Genomic DNA, 9,757 nt, shown 5'->3' on the forward strand with positions numbered 1-9,757 from the left:
TTCTATGACTTCGTCCTGGCCTACCTAGTGTGCACTCACCTCCAGTTCCTTACCCACTTTTATTCGATCAGTCGTCCCCTACCTTCATTTTTAACTAATCCTACGCCCAACCAGTATTAGCTTGGTGTCTCCAGTTAAGTTTCGTGTCCCTCACACGACTCTCTCCTGATAATAGGACTTAATCGACACTTTAGACTAGAAAAGTAGGGATTCAGAAAAACATTACAATAATAGAGTTTGAAATTCTACATTTTCTTACATCTCGCCTCCATTTCTTATCCCTCAGCAACAATTCACTCAAATCCTCTTCTTCCTCGAACTCTCCCAACGATTTCACACCAATTCATCTCCTTCCCTTTCCATCTTTCTTCTCGGACTCTCTCATTCCTCTATTTCTCTTTTCCCCTTTTTCATGTTTTTTCCTTAACCCAGAATCCCCTTTTTATAGCCAACCCAGAATTGATCATTTTCCTCATATCAATCAAGTCTCTAAAGAGCTTCGTCATTCTAGTAAATCGTACCAGTCCTCGCACCCATCAATTTTATCACCTTAAGGTTATTATATCTGAGCTTTGCAGGCATTTGGTTCGTGGCTTATCGAATATATATTTCGGGATCCGTGGTAATTTCACACTAACATCGATGAGCTATAATTTATTTTGGTTGTCCTAATGGTCATTTGAGTTAACTAACAACCTTAATTTTTTTTTTTAAGTACACACACCCTCATATAGCTCATGCGTCTTCACATTGTTACTTTTCCTTTGTTAGCTTGGCATAAATTTTTATGCATTATGGTTTATGGTTCGCCACGTTTCTGTTGCGATACTTTGATTTATTTTGATATTTGTCTTGGTGTATATGTCTATTATATAACCTTTATGTCCCTTCTCTGGTATACAATGACCATGATATAGAATTATTACATAATTGTTTTGGGTAGATAAGAGGCGCAACACCTTGGAATGCAAGTGATTATTGAAATACAGGTAATTGTTTGTGTTAACTATTGAAATGCAAGTAAAGAAGGGAGGTGATGAAGAGAGGTAGAGGCTGACCCCGAAGGGGAGCAACACCAGCCCCTCAAAAGACCCCGACAACATCCTACAAAGCACTTTCATTTCAGCAGGTGCCACTCTTTACCTTTCAGGGACTGTCTCCCTACACATCGGTGCCATCTACCACCTATCAGGGGCCCTCATCTATCTCTCAAACACCACTAATGGAGTATATTGCTAGCCATTAGGATGATTTCAACCGATTGTGCAGAGTAGTGGAGAGCCTGACTACAATGATAAAAGAGAGAAAGTTATAAGAGGAATCATCCTTCCATCTTTTCCTTTACATTAGTGTGTTGGTCAGGGAAGAGTAGATACTAGCAATATTGAGAAGTACCGAAGACTCAACCCACCTGTATTTAATGGGGATTCGGACCGACTAATGGCTGAAGATTGGATCAAGAAAATAGAGAAATTATTTGATGTGATAGGAGTGATGGTCGAACAGAAAGTACAATTGGCCATTTTCATGCTAAGAGGGTCTATAGAACATTGGTGGAATTTGAAGAAAGGAGCCATGATCCCCTCAGTAATTTGGGAAGTATTCTTGGAAGCCTTTAATGCTGAATACTTCCCTAACTTCCTCCGGCAGAGAAAAGAGACAGAGTTTGTAGAGTTGCACCAAATGAAGTTGTCAGTAGTAGAATATGCAGAGACGTATATAAATTTGGGACGTTTTGCTCTAGAAGTGATAATGAATGAATTGAATAAGGTCAGACATTTGAGAAAGGATTGAGACTGGAATTATACCACCAAATAACGATGTTCACCTTGCCCACTTTATCAGGTAGTGTTATAGAAAGTACAGTTAATAAAGATAATGTATAGAGAGCATACCAAGTATAATAGGGGATAACCTAGCTATAAACGGTTACCTCCACCTTCCGAACAAACTGAAAAGAGACAGAGAATAATTCAAGATTTGAATCCAAGTCATCAGATACTTTCGAGAAGCACCGATTGTACTAATTATGGGAGGAGTCATGGGGATAGACCATGTATAGCTACTAGTCAGGAATGTTATAAATGTCGCAGTACCCAGCATTTAGCATGTGATTGTCCTGTACCTAGAGAGCCCAGCAGACCGATGGTTTCAAAAAGAGTCTTCACTTTGATCACACAAGATGCAGAAGCAACCCCAGAGGTTATTCAAGGTACACTTTATATTTTAAGTTTTCCTACTAGAGTTTTAATTGATCCAGAGGTGACCCATTCGTTCATTTCACATAAACTTGCACATAAATTGAAGGTAGAGCTAGCAATATTAGATTGTATGCTTATGGTGCCACGCCAACTAGTGGCGCACTATATATAAATGTAATGTATAAATCATGCAAGGTAGAGGTAACAGAGAGAGAATTAGAGGCAAGTTTGATTTTATTAAATATTAAAAACTTCAATGTAATACTATGCATGGATTGGTGAGCTAAAAACCATGCATTTATAGATTGCTTTCGTAAGGTAGTCACATTCAAAATTCCTAACGAGGAACCTTTCTCCATGTGAATAAAAAAATTAATAATAATAATAATTTTGTGGAAAGGGTTACTAGAGTGCAATAAAATGACTTGGTGGGACAAGATGTTTGGAGAGTATGTTTTTATTTCCTCTATGTCCTATACTTATAATTTTTACAAATATAGTCTTAATATCCTTGAGTACATAAATTATAAGGTAAAGTTCTCACACGTGTATTTGCTATGGGACAAGAATAAAAAGGTATTGCTTTAGGAGATACCGGTAGTCAAGGACTTTCCTGACATATTTTGGAGGACCCTTAGACTCCCACAAGACAGAGGTTAAATTCATCATAGAGCTACAACCGGGAACTCAACCCATCTCTAAGGTCGCATATCGGATGGCCAGATCAGAGTTATTAGAGTTAAGTAAACAACTACAGGAGCTATTAGACAAAAAGTACATCAGGCCAAGTATGTCACTATGGGGTGCGTCCGTGTTGTTTGTAAAGAAGAAAGACGAGACTACGCGAATGTGTATTGATTGCAGAAATCTAAATTATGTGACAATAAAGAACAAGTACCTACTCCTTAGAATAGATGACCTCTTTGATTAGCTACATAGAGCACATATATTTTCAAAAATAGATATGTCCTCCGAACATCATCAGTTGAAGATTAGAGTAGAGGATATAACAAAGACGACATTCCACACCATGTATGAGCATTATGAATTTCTGGTTATGCTATCTGGACCAACGAATGCACCTACAGTATTCATGGACTTGATGAACTGAGAATTCAGACCTATGTTGGACCGCTATGTGATTGTTTTTATAGACAACATCTTGATATACTTTAAAAATTTAGAAGAACATATTGAACATGTTGAACATCTGGCAGGGGTGTTGGAAATATTATGAAAGACTAAGTTGTATGTTAAGTTTAGTAAGTGTGAGTTCTAACTCGATCAGATAACATTTTTAGAACACGTTATGTTAAGAGATGGAATATCAATGGATCCTGTAAAGGTTCAAGTAGTGGTAAAATGGGGTAAATCGAGCACCGTAACTGAGATTAAAAGTTTCTTGGGGTTAGCAGGGTACTATTGTAAGTTAATTAAGGGATTTTTGAGTATTGTTGCACCATTTACTAGACTAACTAAGAAAAATACTAAATTTGAGTACAATGATGATTGTGAGAATAGCTTCAACCAACTCAAATGAAAACTTACTACTGCCTCGAAATTGGTCATTCCCACGGATGGTGGGGGCTACGCAATGTATAGTGATCCATTTCTTCTAGGGTTGGGGTGTGTGTTAATGCAACACAGAAGAGTAATTTCTTATGGGTCTAGACAATTGAAGATACATGAACAAAATTACTCGATTCATGATTTGGAATTAGCTGCAGTGGTGTATGCATTGAAATAGTGAATATACTACTTGTATGATGAGACCTTTGAGATTTATACCGATCATAAGAGCTTACAGTATTTGTTTGTACAGAGAGAATTCAATATGTAATAGAGACAGTGGATGAATTTATTGAAAGACTTTGATTGCAAAATTTGTTAACATCCAAGAAAGGAAAATATAGTGGTAGGTGCCCTCAGTAGAAAGAGTATAAGGGTACTGACAAATCTAATGATGTCTGAGTGGGAACTACGCGGGGCCATGCAATAGATAGAGGTTCACGAATAGTATATAGGTAAGTGTGTAGCTAGTCTGAGGGCATAACTAATTCTGATTTAGAGAATTAAGGATAGTCAAATGACATATGTTGGCTTACAGTCGATCAAAAAAGGAATGATACAGGAGACATCGACGAGGTTTAGTATACATGATGATGGATTGCTCAGATTTAAAAATATAATGTGTGTGCCCAATGATTGTGACCTAAGGAGAAAAATTCTTAAAGAAGCTCATAATACAAAATTTGCTATGCATTCGGAAAATATTAAGATGTATATGAGCTTGCAGAAGAATCACTAGTGGCATGGTATGAGAAGGGACATTGCTGAGTTTGTGTCAAAATGTTTGATGTATCAGCAAGTCAAGACCAAACATTAGAAACCTGGGGGGTTGTTGCAACCTCTACCAATATTGAAGTGGAAGTAGGAACACATTTCAATGGACTTTATGATAGGTTTGCCCAAGACCCGAAGGAATCAGGATAGTATGTAGGTGATTGTGGATTGCCTAGCTAAATCCTCCCATTTTCTAACCATAAAAATTTTTGACTCGGTGGATCAACTAGCCAAATTGTATGTAAGAGAGGTGATCAAATCACATGGAATTCCTGTCTCCATTATTTTGGATAGAGATCCTAGGTTCGCATCTAGGTTTTGAAGAAGCTTATAGCAGGCAATGGGCACAAGGTTAAACTTTAGTACAATATTTCACTCCCAGACAGATGAACAAATTGAAAGAACTATACAGATATTTGAGGATATGTTGCGAGCATGTGTAATAGATATTGGAAGAAATTGGGAAGAGATTCTATGATTAATGTAGTTCGCCTACAATAATAATTATCATGCTAGTCTGGGGATGACATCCTATGAGGCTTTTTATGGTAAACTCTATAGATCACCGATTTATTGGGATGAGATTTGAGAAAGGCAATTATTCGAGTTGGAATTGGTATAAGAAACTACCGTCAAGGTGTTCGTAATAAGGGAGAACTTACGAACAACACAAAGTAGACAGAAAGGATATGCGAAAACAGAAGAAGGGATTTAACTTTTGGGGTAGGTGATCATGTGTTCCTAAAAAGTGTCGCCACTTAAGGTCTTATTAAGATTTGGGAAGAAGGAAAAACTAAGCCCCCATTTCGTCGGGCCTTTTGAGATCTTTAAGAGGGTATGTACAGTGGCTGACCGGATAACACTTCCTCTGAATATCCCGAGATGCATGATGTGTTTCACGTTTTGATGTTATAGAAGTATCAGCCTGACCCGTACCACATTATACAACATGAAATCATCTTACTGGAGATTTGACGTATGAGAAAAAATAAATTTACATCATCGATCAGTAAGAAAGAAAATTGAAGAGTCGGATAATATCGATGGTGAAAGTGTTATGGCAACACCACTTTAATGAGGAGGCGACCTGGGAGTGAGAGGGCGAGATGATGGCTAACTACCTGCAGTTGTTTGAGGTAATGTACACAATTTAAGGGATCAATTTTTTTTAGGGGAGGGGGTATTATAATAGTTTAATATAAGTGAATAAAGGAAAGAGAGTGGGAGAGAGATATAGAGAGGCATAACGAACGATAAAGATTAGGAGAGGTATTTTCAACAGGTAGGATTTGAGCTAGGTTGGGTATAAAAGGGGGATTCTGGGTTAAGAAAAAAAAGAAAAGGAAAAAAGGCAAAAGAAAAAGAGAGGAATGAGAGAGTTCGGAAGACAGAGGGAAAGGAAAGGAGACGAACTGGTGTGATATCATTGGGAGAGTTCGAGGAAGAAGAAGATTTGAGTGAACTATTGCTAAGAGATAGGAAATGGAGGCGAGAGGTAAGAAAATGTAGAATTTCAAACTCTATTATGGTAATGCTTGTATGAATCCCTACTTTTTAGGTCTTGAGTGTCGATTGAGTCCTATTATCAATAGAGAGTTGTGTGAGGGACACTTGAACTTGAGACACCAGGCTGATATCAGTTGGCTGGAGGATTAGTTAAGAATGAAGGTAGGTGATGATCGATTGAATGAGAGTGGGTAAAGACTTGGAGGTGGAGGTGAGTGTGCACCAGGTAGGCTAGGACGAAGTCATAGAAATTGAGGAGAAGAGTGAGGCTGTGTGGTAAGAGGGAAGGGATGAGAGTGCAAGGACCGTCAGTGTATGTCTTCTGATGTGGTCAAAATCGATGAGAAAGTAGTGTGTGCATGGCTTTCACAGGTTGGAGATTGTAAAATAATGTGGGTAATTATATGGCGTGTTCATATATGTTGGTTTTTACAGGGGGTGTATACTGTTTGGGGTGACCTCTACAGGCCATGAGATAGAGTACTGTGGTATGCCTTGTATGTGTATGACCCTCACAGGTCGGGTTTTCTTGCAGGTTCGGTGTGGATTGGGGAAAGGCCTCACAGGTCAGGTGTATATATGGCCTTCATAAGTCGTTGTTTCAAGTTTTAAAAGAGATGGTGGACTGGTTGATGTGTAATAACTGAAAAAAGAGAAAGAAAAAAAAAGAGAGAGAGGGAAGGGAAAAATGACGTCGTTTTTCAAGGGGGAAAACAACGCCGTTTTGAGGAAAAACTGGGGTGATTTAAGTAAGGGGCGGGGGAAGGAAGATAGGAAGAAGAGAAAAGAAAAGAAAAGAAAAGAAAAAAAAGAGGGAAAAAGAGAGCAGAGGAAGAAGGGGAGCGGGAGAGAGAAATAAGAGGAAGGAAGGTTCCAGAAGGAGGGAGAAAGGAAGCGGAGCAGAGAGAAGAGGAGATCGCGGACGGTGATAGCACATTTGGCCGAAAAAGTAAAAAATGGAAATGGGAGGTACGATACCAAACTCCAAATGTGTGTGTTGATTTGATTGTGAAATGGTTGGATATGTGGCGTGCGTGGCCACAGCTTACAGAGGTAGCGGTATACGGAAGAGGCTGGGTGAGGATATATAGTGAGGCGGGTGGAAGGAAGAGGACCGAGTGAGGATCGCGGGAGGAGAGAGAGAGAAGGTGACAGTACAGGCGGAGGTCGGGAGAGAGATAGGAGTACGGAATGAGTGGAGGTCGGGAGAGAGAAAAAAGGTGCGCGAACGAAGGAAGTGACCGCATGAGGATCGCAGGAGGAGAGAGAGAGAAGGTGACGGTACGGGTGGGAAAACAGTGTGGGAGAGAGCGGACTGTGTGAGCAACGCGGAAGGAGATAGGGAGATGTTGTGGTGTGAGGATGTAGTCTAAGAGAGAGATAGGTAGAGGCAGTGGGGAAACGTTGGGGAAGGGAAGAATCTATGGGATGAGTGAGGTGAGAATGATGGTGTGGCGGGAGGTTGTAGCCCGAGAGAGAGACAGAGAGAGAGAGATAGGGAGAGGCAGTGGGTGAACGCTGGGGAATGGAAGAATTCACAGGGTGAGTGAGGTGAGAAGGATGGTGTGGCGGGAGGTTGTAGCCCGAGAGAGAGTTAGGGAGAGGCAGGGAGTGAATGTTGGAGAAGGGAAGGATCCACCGGGTGAGTAAGATGTTTGGGGGAATGGAGTGGGGTAGCTGGAGCCTTGGGGAAATAAGGACCGGGTGAGTGGGGGCAATTAGGACATGTCGCAAGCAGTGGGCGGAGAGAGAGACAGTGGACGAGAAGGAGTGCTGTGTGTGTGTGTGGCCGATGGGGGTGGATAGGTAGACGATGGTTGCCGAGGTTGGTGATGTAAGTGAATGAAAATGGTGTGCGTGTGTGGCCTGGTATAGGTCGAGAGATGGTTAGTGGTCGTCGATATCGGTGACGAGAGGGAATGATCAGAGTATGTGTGAGTGGCCTGGTATAGGTCGAGAGATAGCTAACGGTCGCCGATGTTGGTGACGAAAATCAAATGAATAAAAATGGTGTGCGTGCGTGGCCTGGTATAGGTCGAGAGATGGTTAGTAGTCGCCGATATCGGTGACGAGAGGGAATGATCAGAGTGTGTGTGAGTGGCCTAGTATAGGTCGAGAGACGGCTAACGGTCGCCGATGTTGGTGACGCAAGTGAATGAAAATCGGGTGCGTGTGAGTGGCCTGGTATAGGTCGTGAGATGGCTAACGGTCGCCAATGGTGGTGACGGGAAAAAAGGATTAGAGTATGTGTGTGTGGCCTGATAGGGGGTCGATAGGTGAATGATGGTCGCCGTTGTTGGTGACAAAAATGATTGAAACTCGTGTGCGTGCGTGGCCCACTAGGGGTCGATAGGTGTTAATGGTTGCTAATCTTGGCGGTGAATGGTACCACTGGCACGCCTGGAGTGCCGTCAGGGAACAGACACCTAGGGTAGGTAGAGTTGTAGGTGCAGGAGGGAAAATTGGAGTTCAGTAGTGAACTATTTGTAGAGGTATAGGGTTTTATATTGTTGCATCTCACGCATGTATTTTGAGTTTTACCGTACTGAGTTAAATGAACTCACTCTTTCCTTTTTACAGATGATGTAGGGACGGAGTCTGGATCGAAGTTGTTGGATTTCGAACCTAGTGTGTAGAGTACAGGATGAAGAGTTTCGTTTTGTTTTGACTGAATGGAATATGTAGAATTGATGGTAGCATAGATATTGAGTATGGTTGTATTGTGTGCGATGTATTGTCCATGATTGTAGGATTATCTTGATCATTGGATAATGGATTATGCTAGTGTTTCCTTGTGCATGACCATTTTGTTATGGAATTGGTTGCTTGTTAAGTACGTCCAACATGAAAAAAAAATGTGGCGTTACATGATGTGTGCAGCCTATCCAAACTGAAGTGGAAGTGTGGTGCGTGTGTGTGGTCTGAAGAGGCCAGATATCGTTAATATTGATGTAGTGTAATGGTTGTGTGAGTGGGGTGTGTATGGCTCTTATGGGCTGGTGGTTGTTGGTTTTAGAGTGTTGATATAAGGGGAATGAAGTGTATGTGTGAGTGGTCATTTAATGGCCGATGTATGGGTGTTATGGTGCTGTTGGTTATGATGGTGTGGTTATTCAGTGGCCGCAGATGGCCGGGGTGAGTGCTAAGGACGCTCGACATCCGATAGGAGCATCGGGAAAGGAATATGATTAAGTAATATGTCTCGTTGAGCGGAGTGGGGGAAGGGATCTTTTTAGGGGGAGTTATAGTACTGTGGGAAGGGAATAGGGACAACAATGAAAAGGGGATTGGGTAGTGATATCATAATAGGAACTTAACCAATTTCCATAGTTTAGTGTCAAATTCTACATTTATTTTACTAAACCTATTTATGCTCATTTTATTTCCACATGTGTCAAAATAGGAGACTAAAGCAGAATATTGAGTAATGAAACATACTACTTAAGGAGGAAGCGATTATTAGTATAAAATATTTCTCTTGATAAGAACATGATGTATACACATTATTACAATTGAGACTAGAATTGTACAATATGGAGAGTCATATTGATTGATCATGTATTCTTTAAGCGTTACTAGAAAGAGGTTTTGTACAATTTGATGAATAAAATGATGTGCGCTAATTGCATGATACATGTTTGTCTTGAAGTGAAATAACAGGGTACGATAACGTCTCCATTATTAGGACAGAGTATTACATTTTATGT

Source organism: Carica papaya, chromosome 3 (genome assembly GCF_054855325.1).
Source record: "Carica papaya isolate Zhongbai chromosome 3, ASM5485532v1, whole genome shotgun sequence".
Lineage (NCBI taxonomy): Eukaryota > Viridiplantae > Streptophyta > Magnoliopsida > Brassicales > Caricaceae > Carica > Carica papaya.